The sequence below is a fragment of the Triturus cristatus genome, chromosome 3_1 (genome assembly GCF_964204655.1).
Source record: "Triturus cristatus chromosome 3_1, aTriCri1.1, whole genome shotgun sequence".
Taxonomy (NCBI): domain Eukaryota; kingdom Metazoa; phylum Chordata; class Amphibia; order Caudata; family Salamandridae; genus Triturus; species Triturus cristatus.
The window spans coordinates 68317380-68340297 of NC_140583.1; positions in this window are offsets into that span (position 1 = coordinate 68317380).

Sequence of the window (22918 nt, forward strand, 5' to 3'; positions counted from 1 at the left end):
TATTTATCGCCGTAGCAGCAATTTTTCCCAACTGGAAATCAAACTAGTTGTAGGTGCTCATAAACTGTCTTCCACTGTTGGTGCACTCTTCAGCTCCCTAAGAGCATATTATTTGGTGCTAAGGTGCTTTGTTTTCATAGTCTAAACCTCTAAAAACCTTGAGATAAGAATTCACCCAAGTGACATCACTTAATAAAGAGACAAGGTATAAGGCAGCTTGAAAAATAACAATTACAGTTGGCAGTGACTCCCAGCTGACAGACAAGAATATAGCAGAAAACTTACATTTTTAGACCACACAGCAAGACATTTCCAAAATATTTTATAGGAGGATCAGTGGTAGATCTCGGATGAACCCCTTCCTTAAGGGTCATATTTCCCTACACTAAACGGTTTTGTGCATAGAGTTGAGTAACGGTTTGTTAAACTCCTCTAAACCAGCCGTTGATACCTCAACCATTACACACCCAGGTTAATGTCAATCCATACTAGGTGTTAAGGATGCTAATAAAACTCAAGAAAGTATTCTGAAACCATTTTCTTGCCAAGAGTACATGCTGATGTGGCAAAATACTCTAAACAGCATGCAGCCTAGGAAGACCTAAAAAATCTCACCACACCCTATGCCAAATTCTTGTGTGTTTTTCCAATAAGGGGAACCTAATCGTATAAGTTACTTTCGGTGCCATTTGAATTATGCTGCACGAGAAGACATAATATGTTGTACAGTTGTCTAAATTATTCTGCAGATTATTCTGCAGAAAAAAGCAAATTATAGAATTAGTAGTATTATTTTGCTATTTTAACAAGTTAATACCATTTTGGCAAATATTTCACCTCATTAGTAACAGTTTACAGCGGAATATATAGCAATCGGCAACAGAAAAATAACCAGCTGGAATTTGCAAATGGTATAATGCTGCACAGGCTCATATGTGGCACATTTTTAGTACTAATCTGATTCAGATAGAAACATGTATTGTTTAACCCTGCAAATTATGCTGCATGTGTATTATGTAGGATGTGCGGTAAATTTGTAAGTATACGAAAAATGCCAGAGAATTGTCAAATTCCAGTGGCTTTCATCGTGGACTGTGTTACATCCTTAGCCAGAGCTTTTTCTCTACGAGCTCTCATGGCAAGTGGTACTATTTTCAGAAGAGTAGGCCACTGAAATCGTGAGGGACCCTGGAAGCAGTTGTCTGTCCAATTTAATAAACCAGCATTTCAAATCCAGCAATAACTCCTGGTATTACACAACAATTACAATTCATGGAAATCACACCTCAGAAAAATATTGGGATAACATACCATTATTGTTCACCATTAGTAACTCGTAATCCTCCACTGGCTTTTGTTCTTTTGAGGTTTTTATTTTTTGATGACAGCCCATAATTCTCTTAGCTGTGGTTTAAGATCAGTGGGAAAAACAACCTCTTGAAGCACATCTCTGGTTCATTATCCGTTAACACCTATAATCAACTTCAGGCCATCCAGGGACATTGTGGCTTTGATACTATACACAGCCTAGAAAGTAAAAGAACATAATACAACCAAGGTACAAACTGAACCTTAAGTCCCACTCCCTTCTCAAACAAACTTCCTTACCAGTAGCATGGCCACTACAGATTGATAGAAGTCGAAATCAATGTCTTGGACCTAATTCCTCAGTCGGACAAGAAACTGTCCAGCCAAACCTGTGATATCAGTCTTCTAAAGAGCCCTAAGTACTGTTTTTCTCATATGTAACCCTTGGTGAATCCAGCGACCGGTGAGTACTTTTCCTGTAAGAAACCAATAAATCTGTCAAGAACTCCTGAAAGTTTCTCCAGTGATTGATTGATAACGACAAGACCAAATATCTGTCCTTTGCAAAAAAGAAACAACGTTTTCATCAAAACCCACTTTCGCCCCTCTAAAACAGCATGCAATGAAAACGTAATTAAGCTCCATGTCTACCGCGGGCCCAACTGGACTCCTGAACCTCCACATTCCAAGCGGACCATATGGATGCCAATGCATTTTAATCAGCTGACCATTATCATGGCTCAGCCAAATGGCAGTGTGTCTCACAGTTGCCAAAACCTCAGGAACCATCTGGATAGCTGCATCCTAATTGGTGAAGGCCAGGATACCCAGCCCCGTACCAAATGGCGGTAGTGATGCATAGTATAAGCAATATTGTTTGATCTAGGTTTTGATCTCATTTAGCACACTATCTGCAATTATGAAATAGGACCGATCCAACTAAATACAAATGTAGCTATTTTGCATAAAGTTTCATCCTACTCAGTACAATTGAAGCGATTGCTAATCTCTTGTAGGAGGGACCTGCCAGTGAAAGAATTGAATACAGATTAATTCTATGGTTGAATTAATATTTATTCAAGAAAAAGGACCCACAGGATACATAAACACTGACCTCCTATTGGTAACTGCCGCAGGCAAAACGTCAAGGTCAGACCATCCCGCGAGATGGTACACATGTTCTGCACTTGTAATTAAATTTATCCTATACAAATAGAACTTACCGCATAACTCTTTCCTTCTAAAAAGCAAACTGACAACAACTAACTGGAAAAATTAGTAATACACTATGGGGTATATTCACAAGAATGTGTGCTAAACATCACCAAAAAATGTTAACGCAACTTTACACATCGCAGCCTATTGGAAAATAACCCCGTGTCAACGTGGAATTCACAACAAGGCGGTACCATGAGATAGTCTGCCGAAACCACGGACAATGTCCGTGATACAACCACCTCGATGGAGATAAAAACACAAACCACAACACAAAAAAACCTGCGATGGACCAAAGCACAATGAGGAAATCAGCGATAAGCAGCGCCAGGCTTGCAACACACACCTGGCAGGCAGGAAAAATCACCATAAAAGTAGAAAAAACACCCAAATACAAACTGACCAACACCCAAGCACCATGGAGGCAGCTGGAGCAGGCGCAGAGGACGAGCGCAACCCCACAAGCACGCCGGACTACCAGCCCGGGACCTTGGGGACAGGGAAGGGCAAGCACAAGAAGAAGAGGAAGACGAAGTTCAGTCCGCAGGCAAACAGGATCATAGTCACGGAGGTGATGGAACACCATCAACAACTGTTTGTCACCTCCAACGTGTCATTGAGCACCAAAACTGGAATATGGCGGGACATTGTGGACAAGGTGAATGCCGTCGGAGAGCACAAGAGGACAATGGACGAGGTCAAGAGGCGATGGAATGCCATCAAAGCGAAAGACCAAGGAGAAACTCGTAGCCAACCAGAAGGCAGCGATGCAATGCAGCTTGTGCTGGATGACATGGAGGAGCTGGTGTCGACAGTCATCAGTGTGGATACTGTGGCCGGAGTCGGGGGACCGGACACTGCTCGACAAGACACAACACAACCACAACAGGGTGAGTGACCACCAGGTACTGGGGGAAACGGGTGGAGATGGGCACAATGGGACACATGCACAATCAAGCAGAGCACAGTGCACACCCTCAATGACTCTGGGTCATCACCCAGATCTATAGACTCACAATGTACAATGCCATGCTGTCTGAATGTCAACATGTAACAGCAGCTACATATATGTGGACACATTGCAATACACCATCTCCCCTTCACATTGCAGGGCCACCGTCGGCACCCCCTGCAGAGCTGTCCTTGCCACTCTTCAATGATGACCAGGAGGACAACCCCAGCATCGACGCACAAGCCCTCCTAGACATCATTGACATCATCCGCGACTCACCTCCAGGATCAGGGCTGCCCAGCTGTATCGAGGAGACCCCACCCACCACCCTAACCACACTGCAGGAGGCACCCACGGCCCGGCAGTTTCCCAAGACCCCCAGGAACAACACACAGCCTTCCAACGCCGTGTGCTGGAGGGCCAGAGGGAGACGGCTGAGCAGGTGCGGGTGGGGTTCGACCTCATAGCTACCAAACTGGACACCATCCATGGGTGTCTAGGCCAACTCCATGGTCTCCAACAAGCCCTGACTGACATCGCTGGAATCATGACACGGAGAGAAGAACACCTGTCCGCTCAGAGGGGCTCCATCGATACCAGCCGTGAACTGGCACACATGCGGAGGCTCATGGAGGACAAGGTGCGGATGGAGGCAGAAAGGATGGCAGCCACCGCTGCACACCAGCGAAATGTAGCTGGGATCTACCATGCCCTGCAGATCATCATCATGGCATTGCTGCCACAAGGCGTGCCGATGATGAATGCTGCTGGCCCCACACCATCCACATCTCCGCCCCCTGGTGTGCCATTGCCTCACAGTGCGGCAGACATAACCACTCCGGCACCTGATGTGTCAGTGGCACACAGTGCCTCAGCTGGTACTGCAACACCCACATGTGGGGCAGAGCACACATCCGGGCATGAGGACGTGGATGGGTTTGTCATCAGGAGGTACTAGCATTAATTACCGCCACCTGGCCTGTTTCTGCTTGGTGCCGCACATGGCCCCATGACCTTCCACTGATCTCCGATACACTCCAATGCACTCACCTTGGACAGCGACATGGACTGCCATATCCTGTTTGATGACCAATGACACGGCGACCAGACTGCCGACTGCACCCTTCCTCTTCCGCAGTACTTGTCATCCCCGTATGGACTCTGGCTGGCCCTCCACGGGCCCATATTGTGTAGTGTGGTCGGCATTGCCCTGTACAACTCCAGCTGCAGAACTGCACTGGATGTGCAAAAAAAATTCACTGACGCACTGCTGTTTTATGTCTTTCATCATTCATGTATGAATGTGTGGATGAATGTAGGTACAGTGATTTCCCTTACGTCAATGATGCCCATACTGTGGGATGCCAGTCAGGGGTGCTACATTGCATATTCTGTACCAGATGCCGTGGACACTACAACAGGGACACGCGCATCAGTCACTTCCATGTCCAGACATTAACTGAACCACGCCCAGAGCCCACGAGCCATTGTTGCAAGCCCTGCACCGGTCCGGTGTACGGCAGGCCAGACCACTCTGCTTAAACTCCGAGGGGGGGGCCCTCATTGCTACCCGTCGCAGGCGTACTCGCTGGTGGTGTGCAGGTCACTGGTCTACTTGTCAGCATGTCACAGCCACTCCCTGAGAGCAGGTGTGCACGCACACCACACCCATCCGGCACAGGCGTCACAGGCTATGTGACTCTGCCAACATAAGGGGCAGACGACGTCACATTCCCCTCTGCTGGTGGTGACCGGATGACGGACACTCCACGGTTCTCAATCATAAAGGGCCCATGATTTGTTGCGCACAGGGTTAGTGGCACCCGAGGCCTTGCGGCCGCTACGGGCCTACCACCACGTGGTGCTGACTGGGGTTGCACAGGATTAGTGGCACCCGGAGCTTTGCAGGCAGCACAGGCAACCTGCCACTGGACGGTGACTTTGGGTGCACTGAGTTAGTGGCACCTTAAGCTGGGTGTGCAGCCTGCGATGATGCCCCGTCCTGGCGGTCCGGACAGCTCAGGCTGTGTGTGCCCTGCTGGACCGCAGTGTAGGCCAGAGCCAGCGGGCAGCGCGGGCCTACAGCCACGTGGCAGAGTTAGTGGCACCCATTGGGCTGAGCGGGTGTGCAGCCTGCGATGAGGCCGGGTGCACTGGTATGTCCTCTGCCATGGAGTAATCAAGACCCAGCACCAAACGTGAGACCCGGTGGCCTGCGGAGCGGGGCTGCATGGTGTGGAGGGTGCCATGTCCGCGGGCCCCAGGCTTGTGGCGGCACGTGGTGGGACCTCCTGTCTGCACGCCGGTGGCGGAAGGTGAGCAGTGAGGCCTGGGTGTGAATGGGCGGGCATGCTCCGATGGGCGGCGGGAGGGGCTGGGGTGCCTCTGCCTGGGTGTGCATGGGTGGGCAGGCAATGTTGTCTTGTGCAATTGTATGTACTGTGCCAATCATGGATCTGGACTCTGTTTCAGATGACAGGTCTGTCTCAGATGTGTGACCTGGTGTACTGCTATACATACCGGCAAGTGGTTGGAGACACACCGGTGGCAGCAGGTGAGCAGTGTGGCCTGGGTGCGCAGGGGCGGCACTCTCTCTCTCCCTCCCTTTTTCTCTCTCTCTCCCCCTCTCTTCTCTCTCTCTCTGTTCCTCTCTCTGTCCTTTGCTCTCTCTCTGTCCTTTGATGTGTGCAGGACACACCTTCTCATCATGATTTTTTTCTTGCAGGCTTTGACCTACGGATTGTCCCAAGGGGAGCAGCCGTGTCTTCATTTCATTTCAGTTTTCATGTTAATAAAGTTTCATTTGTTGCTTCGAAAGTGAATGTGTGAGGCTCATTTTTGTGACGACACATGCATGTCACCAGTTGTGATTGTGCGACATCATGCAGATTATTTTGTACATGTTTAGGTGTAGCTGATGTGGCATGTCTTTGGTCGGGGGTGCCGGGAAGGGGGGGTCCTGGGGGTGGTGGAGGCGGGTGTTGTTGCCCTTTCGGCTCTCCGGGCTGCACGTTCAGTTGCCCGGGTGCATCTGTTGTTCTTCAGGTGCGGCTCTGGGCTAGGCTCCCTTTTGTGGTGCAGGCTGTGGTCCGACTTTGCACCAGGTCAGAGCAGGTGTTTTGTGTTCTTATCACAGTTCTGGCTGGTCGTTGTGAATGTTGTGGAGTGGTGTTGTCACGGCTTTTGGCACGGGAACGCCTACTCTGCCTCTCTTTAGCAATAGTTGCGGGGGTCATCTGTGGTGATGGTTTTTGCGGCTGCTATCGCATGTATACTGGTGCTGTGGGCTGTTAACACCGGCTTGTTATTGGGGCGATAAGTTTATCGCAACTTTGGCTGCGATAAAGTGCCGTTAACTCGGCGATAGATCCTTGTGAATATGCCCCTACAAATTCATTATACTTTTGTTTATATCCTTTTGGCCTTGTAGTACAATTGGTTTGAACAGGTTTCACTACTACTATAGTCTTGTACATTATGACTTAATGAAATGAAATGGCGACTTATAGAGCGCGAACAATCACACGAGGGTGTCAAGGCGCTTGCTCATTGAGACAGGATTTTGGCTAAAGAGTTTGTAGGGGCCTTAAAGACTAAACAACCAAGTCTTTAACGCCTTCCAGAAAGCTAACAGATTTTTCTCCTGTTTCAGTTTTATTGGGAGAGAGTTCCACAACCTAGTTGCGCCCAATAAAAAGCTTCTTCTCCCTCAGGAGCATTTTTTCACCCTTGGAACAACAAGATCAATTGCAGAGGATGAGCGAAGGTTGCGTGCTGGAACGTAGGGTATCAAATTCCTTTAAAAAAATCCTGGTCCTATGTCCTGTGTGGTCTTAAAGACAATACAAAGGGCCTTGAACTCTATACCAGGGCTCGAAAAATCCGAAAAATGGTACTAGTCCTGCAGGTCTAGTCCCTTGGAAAATCCCCTCGACCTCACTGCAACCTACTTGACCTCTGTCTCTGAAAACGGAGCAAAAGTGACAAGATAACAAGATTTAAAGGCATCTTTATTGCTCATTCCCTTTGTGAGCAATAAAAATGCCTTTAAATCTTGTTATCTTGTCACTTTTGCTCCGTTTTTAAAGACAGAGGACAAAAGTTAGTTTGTCTTCCTACTCGCCAGAAAGGGCGAGTAGGACCTAAAAATAGCTCGTCCTCATCAATTCTCCCTCGCAAATGCAAGCGGGCTAGTGGATTTGTCGAGCCCTGTATACGTCTTTTTATTGGCAGCCAGTGTAGATCCTTGAGTGCCATTGACACAGATTTGTGTCTTGGGATGTTCAACAGGAGCCTGGCTGCCGCATTCTGAACAACCTGCAATTTAGCTAGGCATTTTTTCCGGAGGTCGATAAAGAGCCCATTGCAGTAGTCAGCACTTGAAAGGACCAGTGCTGAAACCACTAATTTACGGAGCTCGGCTGGGTTGAATGGGAGGATTTTTCGTAGAATTTTTAACGTATAGAAAGAGAGGGAGGTAACCTGATTGACGTGGTATTCAAATGAAAGTTTGGAGTCAAAAGTGACTCCAGGTTCTTAACCTTGGTCACTGGCGTAGGTAGTGGCCCTAATTCCAGGGGCCATAGATCGGGTGACCAGAAGTTAGTGTGGGCCCCAAAAAGTAAAACCTCCGTCTTGCTGGAGTTAAGTTTTGAGCAATTAGTAGCCATCAATTCCCCAACCTGACAGCAGAAAAACCCATGGACCTGATCAGTTTCGCCAATGGTGCAACATAAATATTAAAAAGAGTGGGGCTCAGGGAGGATCCTTGTGGCACCCCACATGGTAATGTAAAATTGGGTGATCTAAGGTTATCTAAAGCCATAAATGGTTCCCTATCCGCAAGAATGATTCAAGTAGGGTAAGTGCATTCGCTTTGACGCCGATTCCCTTTTGAACTTCCAGGAGTGTCTGATGGTTCACAGTGTCAAACGCCGCCGAGAGGTCAAGCAGCACAAGTGCTGCACTGCCCCCCGAGTCGACGGTGTGCCTAATCATTTCTGAAGCTGCGAACAATGCCAATTCGGTGCTGTGATGTTTACGGAACCCGAATTGAGTGTCATCAAAGAAATCATTCCTTTCAATATATTCTGATAGAATATTATTCATGGCTTTCTCCGCCATTTTCGCTGGTAGTGGGAGTCTGGAGATCAGACGATAGTTCTTAGGCTCAGTTTCATCAAGATTTGTTTTTTTAAAAAGGGGGAGCACGGAGGCCAGCTTCCAACTGGTGGGGAATGTGCTAGATGAAAACATTTGATTAAAAATGGGCATCAAGTGAGATGCAGAAATCTCAGGTAAAAGATTAAAGATTTTTGGAGGGCATAGGTCTAGAGGAGAACCTGATTTGGTGGATTTTAGCAAGTTTATTGTTGCTTCCATTGTCAGTTGCGGAAAAGTAGATAATTCAGGAGAATCGCTACAATCTGCGCGGGTGTCTGGCGCAGTACCGGCAGTCCTAAGTCTGGCTGAGGCCACTGAAGAGGCAGCTATTTCTTGAATCGTGGGTTTAGCGAAACTGTTGTAAAACCTCCTTGACATTATCTTGGAAAAACATAGCCACCCTGTCGCAAAATGCCTGGGTTTTGGGCAAATCACCAGCCTCAGTGCATTCGGCTAATCGTTTTACTGCCAAGAAAAGTTCTTTTGACAAATGTTTTGCTGTCAGTATCGCCGTAGTGAAATGCCTAGTTTTTTCTTTACTGATGAATTTTTTATACTTAAGTAAGACTAATTTATAGTTAGCTTTATTCTCTGGATCGGGAGATAGTCTCAACCTCCTTTCCAGACGACGACATTGTGTTTGTGTCCTAAGCTGTTCGGTATACCAAGGTTCAGTAGGTCTAGGCCTGTGGCTAGAAATGCATTTAGCTGGTAGACTTTGGTCTATTGATTTTCTCAGCCAGTCTTCAAATGCAGCCACGGCTTCATTTGGGTCTTCTAAGGGTAGTGGGGTATTTTGGGTTAAAGCAGATTGAAGTGCGCCCACATCCAACTTCTTGCAAGGTCGGACCATTTTCCGCTGCCTGTTTATTGAATTCTTTGTCTGGGGATTTTGTACCGGAAATGAAAACCTGACAACTTTATGGTCCGACCAGACAATTGGCATTGGTGGAAGGCATTCTTGATGGTTATTATTGGAAAATATTCCATCCAATAAATGACCCCCAGAGTGTGTGCTACCAGACACCAGTTGAGTAAGGCCCATGCTGTTTGCGATGTGTATAAAATGTACAGCATCGCTATCCAGTGGATCCTCCAAATGGACGTTAAAATCACCCAGGAGCGTAAAGTCTGGTGACTGGGATATGATATCCAGAAAAGTACCAATCTCCATCAAAAACGTGGCTCGAGGGCCTGGTGGCCGGTAGCATAACAGGCCATTGAAAGTGTAATGATTGCCTATCATTAATTTAAAAAGTAAGGACTCCAAATAGGGACCATTATGTTGGGAGTTAAAGACACCTTTCCAAATACTAGGAAACAGGACGGCCAGTCCTCCAACTCTTTTACCCACTCGGTCTTGCCTAAATAATGAAAACCCTAAAGGAACCGCCAACGCTAGGTCAGGATCGGCTGAGGCGTCTCCCCAGGTCTCTGTAATAAATGCTACGTTAATGCCATGCGTTTCAATAAACAGAGCGAACTCAGACGCATGTTTGCATAGTGACCGTGCATTAATAAGGCATCCTAACATGGACATAGTGTCATTCTTCCCAGTGGATAATTGCTTCCGATTTGCGGATAACTGGGGATATTCCAAATATGAAGAGAGAACCCACAGGCTTTACAATTAGGATGAGTCATACAAGTATCGGTGTTGATGTCAAATAGTACATTGCACCCACCATGTTTGTTATGGGCTCGCAGTTGTTCCCCAGTATAGATGAGTATAGAGGCAGACTCAGGGTGAGATCTACCACCGGCAGCATCCCTGGCCCTCGGCATGGGCCAGGCGTGGACGGGCGCAGACGGGCTTGCCTTTGGAGCGGCCACAGTGCGCGGCCGCTGCGCGCGGCCGTGCTTAAATCCCCCCGGTGAAACATCTCGGGCGGGAAGGCGCCCTGCGTACTTCCGGATCAGGCAAATGTCCTGATAGCCAGGGGGAAGTGCAGGCACCGCGTAATCAGTCCCCGTTACCTGCCCAGTGAGGTGCAAATTCACTGAGGCTGAGTACAGGTGGATGTGAGAGCAAGCAACAAGATTTTTTTTAAAAGGGTAAGAAGAAGTTCAGTTTCAATTTGTCAATTTTAAAACTTCCCACACAATAAAAACAGTAGAAACTAACACGTTTGGTTCTAGCTATCAACCTCCAACTATAGCGCCAAACGGTACAGCCCCCCTGTGATTTCCCCGCAAATCAAAACAAATATTCACACAGAAATTCTTTCTACGGGTATTTTAGCCAACCTAGCCTCCTGCCAGCAATATCTCAAATGAGCAGCAGTCAATTCACCAGATATGCTATTCTCTACAGCATTGTCATTTATATCTTCTGGTAAGGAATCGGGAGAATCATCCATAGAACCTAAATCTAAATCTGAATATTTGGAGACAAATAATCTTGTTCAGACTGACTCCATTTAACAATATTGCTTACATTGATTTCCCCAATTTGCAAGGTATTCTCAACACAATCTCATGCGTTATCATGTGTAACATCAGCTGTGCAATAATCAAAATGTTTGATTTATTTTCTCTTGAACTGTGTTTATTGTTAGAAATAACCTGTTCCTGAGCATGTCTCACTTACACAACATATCTTTTGCTCCATCACACTTTGCCATCAAGTAGTTGCTGGCTTTAATAACCGCCCCAGGTCCAGCAAATGTTGACAAACCTTTCATGACTTGTGGAGAGGAGCATTATGGTGGAGCCCAGTAGGTTTTAAGGCGGCACCTGCACCTTGATAAACATGTGTAGGAAAGTGACCCTTTTTGACCTGGTCTCCCCTACGTTTTGCCTGGTAAATGATCTGCTTTTGACTAAAAGTGCACTGGGTTTCTGCTAACCAGGACCACAGTGCCAGAGCTCTTTCCTAAAACTGTACAATTGTTCCTCCTATTGACAAAACCTTTAGCACCCTCTGTAATTCCCTAGTAAATGGTATCCTGGTACCTAGGGCCTGATGTACTAAAGATGGTCCCTAAGGGCTGAAGCACAAATTGTGCCACCCTAAGGGACCCTTCACCAAGCACATGCACGACTGCCATTGCAGGCTGCGAGTCTTGGTGCAGGCACAAATGACAGCACGACATGTTACACATCCCTGTGTGCCCGGTCACCAACACTGCATATGATATTTGTAAGTCACCCCTACAGCAGGCCTGACAGCCCTAAGGCAGGGTGCTGAATATCACATATAAGGGCTTACCTGCATGAGTAGATATGCCCCTATGTTGGTCAGTCCTATTACTGCCAGAACAAGTGGACAGGGGAGCCATTTTAAAACGTGCTGGCCACTGGTGAAAACGGTTTCCCCAGCTACATAATGTCATCACCGAAAATTAGGATGTTTGATATTAAACATCTTGTATTGATAAACCCACATTGATTCCGGTGATGGATTTACCAATACATGAACCCAGAGGGCATCTTAGAGGTGCCACCTGAGTTCCTGCCAACCAGGTACCCAGGGCCTGTGTTCTTTCCCTAAAACCGTACTGTTGCAAACCCAATTGGCAACTCTCTGGCCATATGTAAGTCCCTTGTAAAAGGTACCATAGGTACCAAGGGCACTGTGACCAGGGAAGGCCTCTAAGGGCTGCAGCACATATTGTGCCACCCTTAGAGGCCCTGTACCCTAACATTGTACACTGCCATTGCAGGCTGTGTGTTTTGGTGCAGAGCAAGTGAAGAGTCGACATGGCACACATCCCTGTGTGCCATGCCTACAATCCACTGCCTATGGCATAGGTAAGCCACCTCTCTAGCTGGGTGCACTATACCACTAGTGAGGGTACAGGTGCACGAGCCCTGTACCCCTACAGTGTCTAAGTCCATTCTTAGACATTGTAAGTGCAGTAAAGCCATAAAGAGTATATGGTCTGCTTGTTTGCCGTTACGAACTCCACAGCACCATAATGGCTTTACTGAAATCTGCATAATAAACCCACACTGATGCCAGTGTGGGATTTACTGCAAAATATACTCAGAGAGCATCTTGCAGATGCCCCCTGAAAAACGACCTTACTCTAGTGTCTTGACTGACTGGCTGCTCGCCAGCTGAAACCACCAGACATGTTTTTAGACCCCTGGGTAGAGAGCCTCTCGCTCTCGGGGTCCTGAAACAAAGCACATCATGGGCAGAGGTGCCAAGCCTCCTCCCCCAGGATGGGCAGGGTCTATGAAGGGGAAGCTTCAAAGGCTTGCCACCTTTGTGAATTGACCCAGCCATTTGCTGCTCCCAGCAACTGGTCCCCACTTTGGGCGGGAGAATCAGCGGGAAAGCCAAGATAGAAGAGGTGTGCCCACCTTTGCCGATCCCACCCCTCAGTTTGGGGAGGCGAGGTGCCCCCACCTTGAAGATGGGGGCACCCAGCCAACCAAAGTGAGGCTGATGCCCCCATCCCACTGGAGGGTGGCATAATAGGGGATGTACCCACCCAAGGAAGGGACCCATTGGTCCCAACCTGTACATATCTGAAACACACCTAAATGTAGTATTTAGGGGCAACCCCAAACTGTGCCTCCTCAGAAAAGAAGAAAGACCAAAGAGCCATGCTGAAGGAAGAAGAGGACACCAACTGATTGGCACCAGCCCTACCGTCCTGTCCCGAGCTCAATCTGCTCCAGTTGAATCCCGGTGCATCCTGCAGCCAGCAGCCGACTGTGTCCCGGCATTCTACGGCATCCCAACTTAGCTCTCCAACCTGTGGTTGCCTCTACAAGATCTTCGTGCCGGAGCCTGCAGTGTTTGTTCTGACCGGAGCTTCCACATTGAAACCATCAGGGCTCTCGACGTCGATCCAGCTGTGGCCAAATTTTGTGTGCTATCTTGGAGCCTCCTATGCCCGGAGCTAAACCCCAGGAGCTTTGCTCCCACATCCTTGTGGCCTGCTCGTGAGCAGCTACCAACCAGAGCCGCCTACCCCCCATTGGATAACATTAGGCCTCAGCACTCTGCACCCAGCCGGAAAAAGTAATTTCAAATGTTTCTGAACGATTGACCCACCTGTAACAAAGCCAACTACATTCAATTTCATTCAACTGTATTATTCTTGAAATGTACTATTTTTCTTACCCTCACAAAGTCCTGCTTCATTCTAAAAATAAAATACAACTAAGAAATATTTTTGATACAAACAATTGGTCTGCCTGTGTGTGTACAATAAATGCTTAACACTACCCTCTGATAAAACCTTACTGCTCGCCCACACCACCGCAAATGGAGAGTATGGAATTATCTACTTTTACCTCTGTAAGCCTTTGAGAATCCACTGGACTCTGTGCACACTATACCTTACTTTGGTATAGGATATACAGAGCCCCGTTCACTGTTCTGACCTCCTAAGGTGAGAGCCTCTGCTCTCAGGAGACAAAAGCCTGTTGTGGAAGAGGGTGTAAGACCCCCTTCCACAGGATGACCTGCTGATTAGCCTTCCTTTGGTGGCAAGCCTAAAAAATGCGAACCTGGCTCTCCATCACAGGTGAGGAATCTGACCCCTTTGTCCAAGGCCCCCTTGAAACCTTGACAAGCAGGAAAATTAGCTAGTCAGGTAGGCATGCTACCCCTAGGCTTGTGCCATCCCTAAGGTATAAGGTCATATAGGGGGCGTAGTGACCCCAAGGGTAAGTAACACATTGGCTACTACCCTACACTCCCCTAACACTCCTATATTCAGTATTTAGGGGAGTCCCTGGCACCAGAGAAGTGGATCCTGATGACCGAAGAGCCGCAGGATCACAGAGGAGAGTAGAAGCAGCTGACATGGTACCAACCCTGCTGACTTGTCTGTATCCCTCGGCGAAAACTGCACCAAAGGGAGGACTGCCTGCCTTTGATAAAGACCAAGACCTCCCATAACCAGCAGACCTGTAGCCCCTGCAAACTGCAAAGACTCTGAGGCCTCTGAAACTATCAAAACGACACCTGAAGCCAGCACTGCACCCTTCGGCCCAAGTTGAAGTGGGCCACTTGTGTTAACTAGCTCCCCCAGCCCTCTAAAACTCGAGTTCATTGTGGTTTCAGCCCTTGTGGACTCCCCAACCTTGACTGCAGTCTCTGCACGCAGGCCTCTTCAACCGTGACTGTTACAGGTAAAAAAACCCGATGCCTAAAGGCACCTCTCCATCCATCGTCTCTGGGTCGTGGAGTGGGGGACCCCAGGTGTCCTTACGTACCCGAGCATCGCAAGACTTGAGCCTTCCTGTTGGTCCAACCAGACTGATCTCCATAGAAATTTAATGGGGTCCAAACACTGTTTTGCAACCTGCAGCAGGCCGCCTTCGTGCCGCGAGTGGTGCTCTGTTGGTGCTGCTTTGGACCTTGCTCACCCTCTCACCTTCACTCCTGGAGATTGGTCTTGTAAGTCGTCGTACTATACCTATTTGCAGGACTTGTTCTTTCTGCTGTCAAATTGGATTTGTACAATATCTGTTTCTCATGTACCTTCTGCTGACTAAGTCCATAGAACTTTTACTCTCCTCAATAACACCACACTTTTTCAAGAACTTGGGGCATAAATTTGTTCTTGGCATCCTTCCCCTCAATAGCACAAAAGGTGCTTTGCTGGTAGTACAAGGAGGTGTGATATTATATTTCCACAGTTTCTGTGCCACGTATTCATTCACATTCAAACCACGAGGAACAGTAGTTATTACACCCTCCTTCAAAAAGCAATTCGCTCTCACCACTGACAATCACTTTAAGAGCACTTTCAATTGAAAACACAGAAGACAAGACTTTCACTACATTTTCTGTGCACGCATCAATTATAAAAATAAGTCCACTTCGAATGATAATCAGTTAAAACTAAAATGCATCTTGTGTCAGAATGTATACCATTAAATGGACCAGCAAAGTCCAAGGCAACCTTTTCCTAAGGAGTTTCCGAAAATGTTGTTGGATGTAATGGATTCTCTGAGGTCTTCAAATGTTTGCCAGACAACAAACATTCTGGACATGTATTAACCCTATAGATGCAGCCGTTGGCTAATTGCCGGCACTGGGGAAGAACCTAAAGGCCCCTCTGCTGCAGAGCACCAAAAGGAGTCCTTTAATCATTTTTAAACTGGTTGCTCGAGAAGAGCTTCCCCAGTAGTCAATCTGTTTTTTTTTGTGTAATGATGATCAGCGCTCAGGGTGCTTTGACGTCATTACACTAAAGTGAAAGTAAAACGAGCCGATGGGCTCATTGTACTTTCACCGTATCAATGCTTGGGAAGAATGTCTCAGGTAGAGTGACCAACCATCCGTACATTTCACGGACTGCCCGTTATTTGGACATCTTGTCCGTGATGATTTCTTTCAAAGATGCCTTTTCTAACTCTCACTGCAGGGGCCAACTCGCGCTCCTGCTGTGAACTCAAGGGCCTACAGCTTCTCCTCCCCGACCTGGCACAGACTGCTATCGGCCCATTATCATTCTGTTTGCTGGCCTATTTATCACATACAAAAGGATAATGGGCCTCTCTGTGCAGACACAGCATTTGCTGGGATTCATGCTGCCAGAGCCGAGGGTATGGCATTCTGCTTTTGTTCACAGGCACCTGTCACCTCACCAGGGGTCTAGCTCTAGGGAGGTGGAGGTTGCATTTTGACACTTCTTACAGGGTTAAAGGAACAGCCTTTAGATCCCAGGTGTGCCAGCAATTTATAGGCTAAAAACATCACTTTAACTCTGGTGATCAATGCACCTGTTTAAAAGTTCTTAGCTTTCTCTTGTCTGAGTTTTGACTTATCATAAAGTAGCGCAGAGGGGTAGTGTGCCTCCAGAGAATAGGCCTGGGCGATGAACTCCGCTCCGTTTGCAGAGTTTTCTGCACTCTGCAGAGTTTTCAGAGTGTAGAAATCTCTGCTCCGCGTAGTGCAGCAGTTTTTTCTCACGCTCGCGAACTGCCGCTCGGGGAGAATTTCTACCCGAGCGTCAGAAAGACCAATTCGAACGGTAGTTTGCACTGCACTACACCACTTGCGGAACTCTGCAGTTTTTTTGTCACTTCGCAGAGTTCCACATAGCAAAACTATGCAAACTACGCCCAGGCCTGCCAGAGAAGCACAATGTGTAACATGCAGATCAAAGAATTGCTTTTTTATGTAGACAGCTTGGTGGGTTACTGTTTAGTCAAAGGGACCTTTTTGTTAATTGCAGTTCATAAGATACAATCCTAGTATAGCACAGTGAGCTATGAACCAAAATCAAATAGCAGCAGGAAAACTGCAAGACGCAAATATATACAGCCTTATTTCTATTCTCTAATTTTTCCTTATTCTAAGGTTAATAAATAGGGTTCCTTCGGATAATAATAATGTGACAGGGTTGAGTAAATTATGCAGCAAGAAAATGCAAATTATGTACCGTAATGCAGCACATTTTGTTATATTATTTCTTAATTATTTTGACACTTTTAAACGTATTAAAACTGTCTGGGCATAGATTGCAACTCATTAGTAGCAGTTTAACACCCAAATTTATCAATAAGCAACAGAAAGGTGACCAATCACCCTTTGCAAAGGGCCTTTCACTGTGTGGAAACGTGTTACTGCTTCTTGGGTAACTTTTGAACCATTTGAGCTCAAATCTGCAGAATATGCGGTAGATGATGGATTATGTGGCAAATGCAGCAAATCTATAAAAAATTGCAGCGGCTGGAAAATTGAATCATTCCAGTGGCACTGATCTTAAGTAGCATTTCCTATACATTGGCTTACACACTTATACAAGCCATTGTGTCTGTATAATTTGTATGTGATTAACACACTCCAAAACACTACTCTACCCTGCATACTTGGAATGAGTAGCAGGGTAAAAGAAATTAACTATGCATGAGAGCGGGTCTATGTAGAGATGAGGGGCACCATTGGAGGGTGGTACTGATTGAATCCTTGTAGAAGGAGGTCTGAGGTAACAAAGTCAGCAGCTAATTGTGGGATGGCTGGTGGGAATACATAGTCTGTGAACAGAGGGATTTAATTTTATTATAATCAGTGTTCCTGAAAAAATAATTTTTAAACACTCCCAGTTAATGGAAAACAAAGAGGACATGTAGCAATGCCTACATAATATGAACAATATGCTCTAATCCCAGAATCCTCTATTGCTGTACTGTGACCTGTCAGACAACTGTTCCGGGCCATTCTTTGAAAATAGCATTTTCTTAAAAACAGGGATTTTCTGTCTGTGTGAGAAGTTGGCCTGATATATGCTGTCCACTAGTTATAGTGGCCACCTTGTATCAGTCCAAACAACCCCTTATGGTGATAGGTTAAAGACAACCTTTATTGAAAGCTATCCTAGTGGTAGCTATGGAGAGCAGCCTTCAGGCTAAGTCTTGAAGGAATGTAATATCAAAGAAACAGTGGTTCCGTAGGGTGAAAAAAGGCCTCTTTAGAAAGATAGCATAAGTCATGCGTTATTCAAGATTTGCAATTAGTCATAGGCAACACACAAAACAAACTTTAAGGTATTCTGATCTTTTTATATATAAATTGTGTCATTCATATACATACTCATATTTCTTTATATTTAAATTACGTCATTCATATACATACTCAAGAACATTTTGAAAGGCCGTCAAGGTACAAAGTGATAACAATTCGTGACAAGTAGTGCTCAGTGATAAAGTGCGTGATATGTACAAAGTGCTTTAAAAAGTTGAAAGAATTCTGATGGCCAGAAAACAAGTATTTATAGTAGATCTGCAAACTCAGTAAATTCGTTTTTTCGCAGGCTCTGGTTACTGTTCCAGGGGATAGTGTCGACGTTTCAACCCAGATACTGCACTACTATAAAGTTAGTGCGGGTCTTCATCAGGACAGGGACAGGGGGTGACGGCTTGTGGGTAGTAAGATGCCTTAATCAGGTGTGTTGTCAAAGAACAATGACTCACAGAATGTGTGGTGGTATAAAAAAACTCACTTAAGGGTAGTTCAAAGTTTAGCGTGGTTGGCTTGTACCTAGACACTCCTTATAACAGTAAAAGGTATATTCGGGACATCTGATATAATTCTGTGCTAAGGAAAAATTATTTAAAATTTGTGTAAAGCTATTTGGTGGCAAGATGAGGGGGTGGGGGGAGAGAGGTGAAGGGGGAAAGAGGGGAAGGAGGGGTGGGGGGAAAGAAGGGGGAAGGGGAGAGGAGGAAAGGAAGGGAAGAGGGGAGAAAAAGAAAAGGGGAAGGGAACGGGGAAAGGGGGGAGGGTGGGCTGGGGAATGTTGGAAAATTGCCAGCAACTGTTTTGCATGCTCACCTCAGGATGATAGTATTGTGAGAGGCGTTCCAGTTATAAAGTCAGTCACTTCAGGTAATGTGTCTGCAGAAAATTAGGATAGGGTTAAACAGGGGGGAGCCGTCTAATTATTGAAGTAAAGTGGCTCAATCGGCAAACGCTGCTCACCTTTGTTGAGGCTGAATCAATAGGAGCAGGCAGTCATTATTTCAGGCGCTTCGTGTGATTTATCTGTTAAAAAGTAGGATACAATTTAGGAACGGGAGCCATCTAGCTATTAAAATGAAAGAGGCTCGAGCGGCAGTCACTGCTCACCTTTATCGAACGTCATGAACTGGATGCTGAATTACGGGCGGCCGGCATTAGTCCTGGCTTGTCTGCGTAGACTGACAGCAGCGCTCGCACTGAGCATGCTGATGTAGCAGAAAGACGTGCGCGTGTACGTCGCGCGTTTGGGAAGGATTGCCGGTTGCTAGGTAACGGATGACGCTGGTGCCGAATCGCGTCCAGTGTCATGCAGTGTTGCCGGGTAGCGACTGGACCTGTCTAAGCGAATGGGGGGTTACCTACAATTGCACCCATTAACACGCAGGAGGCGGTGAACGCGCCTGTGCGATTATGTGTTAGTCCATGTGGTGTAGTGAGAAATCTCCATGCATTGGTACAGTAATAATCTTCGAGCATCATCATATTACGTTAAACCATACAGCATGCTATAGTACGAATTTTTAAATGTATTTATACAATAATAAACTTCCAGCATTATCACATACCGGGGAACAGGCAACAATACACTTTTGTTTTGAGGATTGGTCATACGTCCGTTATATGAATTCACTTATATGATAATGATAAAAATAATAAAACGGAAGGCTAGGAAAGCTCCTTCTTTTTCAGACTGCACATCTTTCTCCATTTTTAACTGGGCACAGTTCCAATTTCTAAGATATTTACATGCGTTGTACGTGACTGTATACAGTGTGTTACATAAGTTGTACGTGTTTCTAGCCATCATGATTAAGGTACAGTAGTTGTACAATCATGCACTCGATTTTATATATTGAAAGTTCATCATCTTGAACTAATTGCCAGAGGAAAAAGTACCCTTGTTCGATGTATTTATTATGCGTGTACTATGCAACAAAGGTCGCTTATGTAGCAGTGAGTATGCATATCATTCTAGACTAACAAGTTGGCACTACCCAGTTCATTTCCAAGTGTTGTGCATGGGTATGTACAGGGTTCCAAGATTATATAAAACCATGTAGGGAGTAGTCAGATGCTTGGCCATCTAAAAGGCACACTATGGAAATTACGTAAAATTACGTAAAGTGGTGTGTCTACAGGGTAAGTTGATTGGACAGTTTAGAGTTGTCCCATTTGTTTTGATGTCTCCTCCATCTCGTTTAACTCATTTTGTACTGAGTTAAGTAAATGGATCCATCTGCACTCCTTATAGTTCAAACTCCTCATAATCGAGCCCCCTCTAACATTGGGGATGATCTTCTCTAGTACCCACCATGTTAAGTTGTTAGGAGAGTGGTGGTGTGTCATGTAATGTTCAACCATGGGGGCCCCTTGGACCCTGCATTTTATTCTGCTCATGTGTTGCAAAATCCTGACTTTGGCTTTCTGGGTTGTTTGCCCAACGTATACAAGACCACAGGGGCACTGAATGGCATATATAATGTTTGAGCTGTTGCAATTGGTAAAGTGGAAAAGTTTGCATGTTCTGTTGGTATGTACAAATGTGGTTCCTTCCCGGCATAGATCACACGCTTTGCATTGTCCACATTTGTGGTGTCCAGTCAGTGGTGGAAGACCAAAATGGCTTCTGAGGTCAGGTGGCTTAGGCGCTTCGAGGTATGCATTTACAACTGTGTCCTTGATATGTTTGCCCCTCTTAAAGGCAAAGACGGGGTCCTGCGTGGTTTGTAGTTCACTGACAACCAAATTCCAGTATTTCTTCACTACTTTTTTTATTTCGTTACTCTTGGTGTTGAATGTGGTAACGCAGACGATCTTGTCTGTCTCCATGTGTTTTTGACTGACCTCCAGCAATTGTTCACGAGGGCAATACCAGGCCCGCTTTTTGGCTCGTTTTAACAGTCCAGTTGGATAACCCCTCTCTTTGAGACGGATAGTGAGTATTTCAGATTCCTTGAAGTAATCAATCCTCCTCATACAATTCCTTCTGAGTCTGAGGTACTGCCCGTAGGGTAAGTTATCCCTCAGACTACGTGGATGATGTGACTCGTATTTCAGCAAGGAATTTCTCTCCATTGGTTTGCGGTACAGATCGCAGTACAGTAGTCCATCTTCTACACGGAATGTCAGATCTAAGAAGTCTATAGCTTCATTGTTATATGTCATTGTGAACTGGATGTCGTTGGATCTAGGGTTCAGCCAATTGAAGAATTCGTTCAGTTCATCGTTGTTTCCCGACCTGATCATTATCACGTCATCAATATAATGTTTCCATACCGAAAGTTGGTTGAGATATGGGTTGGCATGGTTGTACAGATGTTCTTCTTCATAGTAGTCCATGTATATATTCGCCAGACTAGGGGCATAGGTAACACCCATGGCTACTCCCTTGCACTGGTAGTAGAATTGTCTTTTGAATATGAAATAGTTCCTTTTCATGGCTATCTCTAGTAAAGAAATTAAGAATTCAGTTGGGATCCAATGAGGTCTTGGTCTAGTGTCCAATGTAGTTCTAATGACATCCAATGCTGTGTCTTGGGGAATCGATGTGTAGAGTGAAGAAACATCTAATGTGACAAGCAGTTGGGTATGGGTATCGAATGCCTGACCTTCAAGCAGCTGTATGATATGCATGGTATCTCTCACGAATGATTTGGTATTCGGTACAAATGGTTGCAAAAAGTGATCAATGAATTGATTAAGTGGTTCCAAAATGGAACCACAGCCTGAAACAATTGGTCTTCCAGGTGGCTTCTCTGCACGCTTATGTATCTTCGCCAATGTATATATGGTGGGGATCATGGGGTCTTTATTGTTGAGAAAATCGTGCTCCGACTGGCTTAAGAATCCTTCAGATAAACCCTCCTTGGTCAGTCTTTCTATCAAGGAGTTTAGGAGAGGGGTAGGGTCCCGTGAAGTAGGTTGATAGCTGTCCAAAGCTCCAAGTTGCAGTTCAAGCTCCTCTACATAGTCACTGGTATTTTGTAATACCACCGCACCACCTTTGTCTGCTGCTTTGATCACAATGGTTTTGTCATTTCCCAGAGAACGTAGTGCAATCTTTTCTTCCTTACTGGTGTTGTACTTTATATACTTTCTTTCATCCAGAATTTGCATAGTCTCTTGGAGTACAATTTTCTCGTACACCAGAATCCTCACACTCATCATGTAGGCTCCTGGTGTAAATGTGGAGGTGGGTCTGAAGCATGTGGCTGTTGGAACTGGATTATAGGAGTTTTTACTGAAGTAATACTTTAATCTAATCTTGCGAAAGAAACGCTCAAGTTCAATTTTTACTTGGAAAGAGTCTGGGATCACTGTAGGAACAAAGGAAAGTCCCTTTGAAAGCACATCTCTCTCTGCCTGAAATATAGTGTGATGTGATAGATTGATGATGGGGTCTGATGTGGTGCTAGTGTTCGGGTTACTGGTCTTATGTAAATTATCCATTATGTTAGGTGGTGCCGCTCGAGCCTTTTTCATCTTAATAGCTAGATGGCTCCCGTTCCTAAATCGTATCCTACTTTTTAACAGATAAATCACACGAAGCGCCTGAAATAATGACTGCCTGCTCCTATTGATTCAGCCAAGGTGAGCAGCGTTTGCCGATTGAGCCACTTTACTTCAATAATTAGACGGCTCCCCCCTGTTTAACCCTATCCTAATTTACTGCAGACACATTACCTGAAGTGACTGACTTTATAACTGGAACGCCTCTCACAATACTATCATCCTGAGGTGAGCATGCAAAACAGTTGTTGGCAAGTTTCCAACATTACCCAGCCCACCCTCCTCCCTTCCCCTTTTCCTTTTCTCCCCCTCTTCCCTTCCTTTCCCCCTCTCCC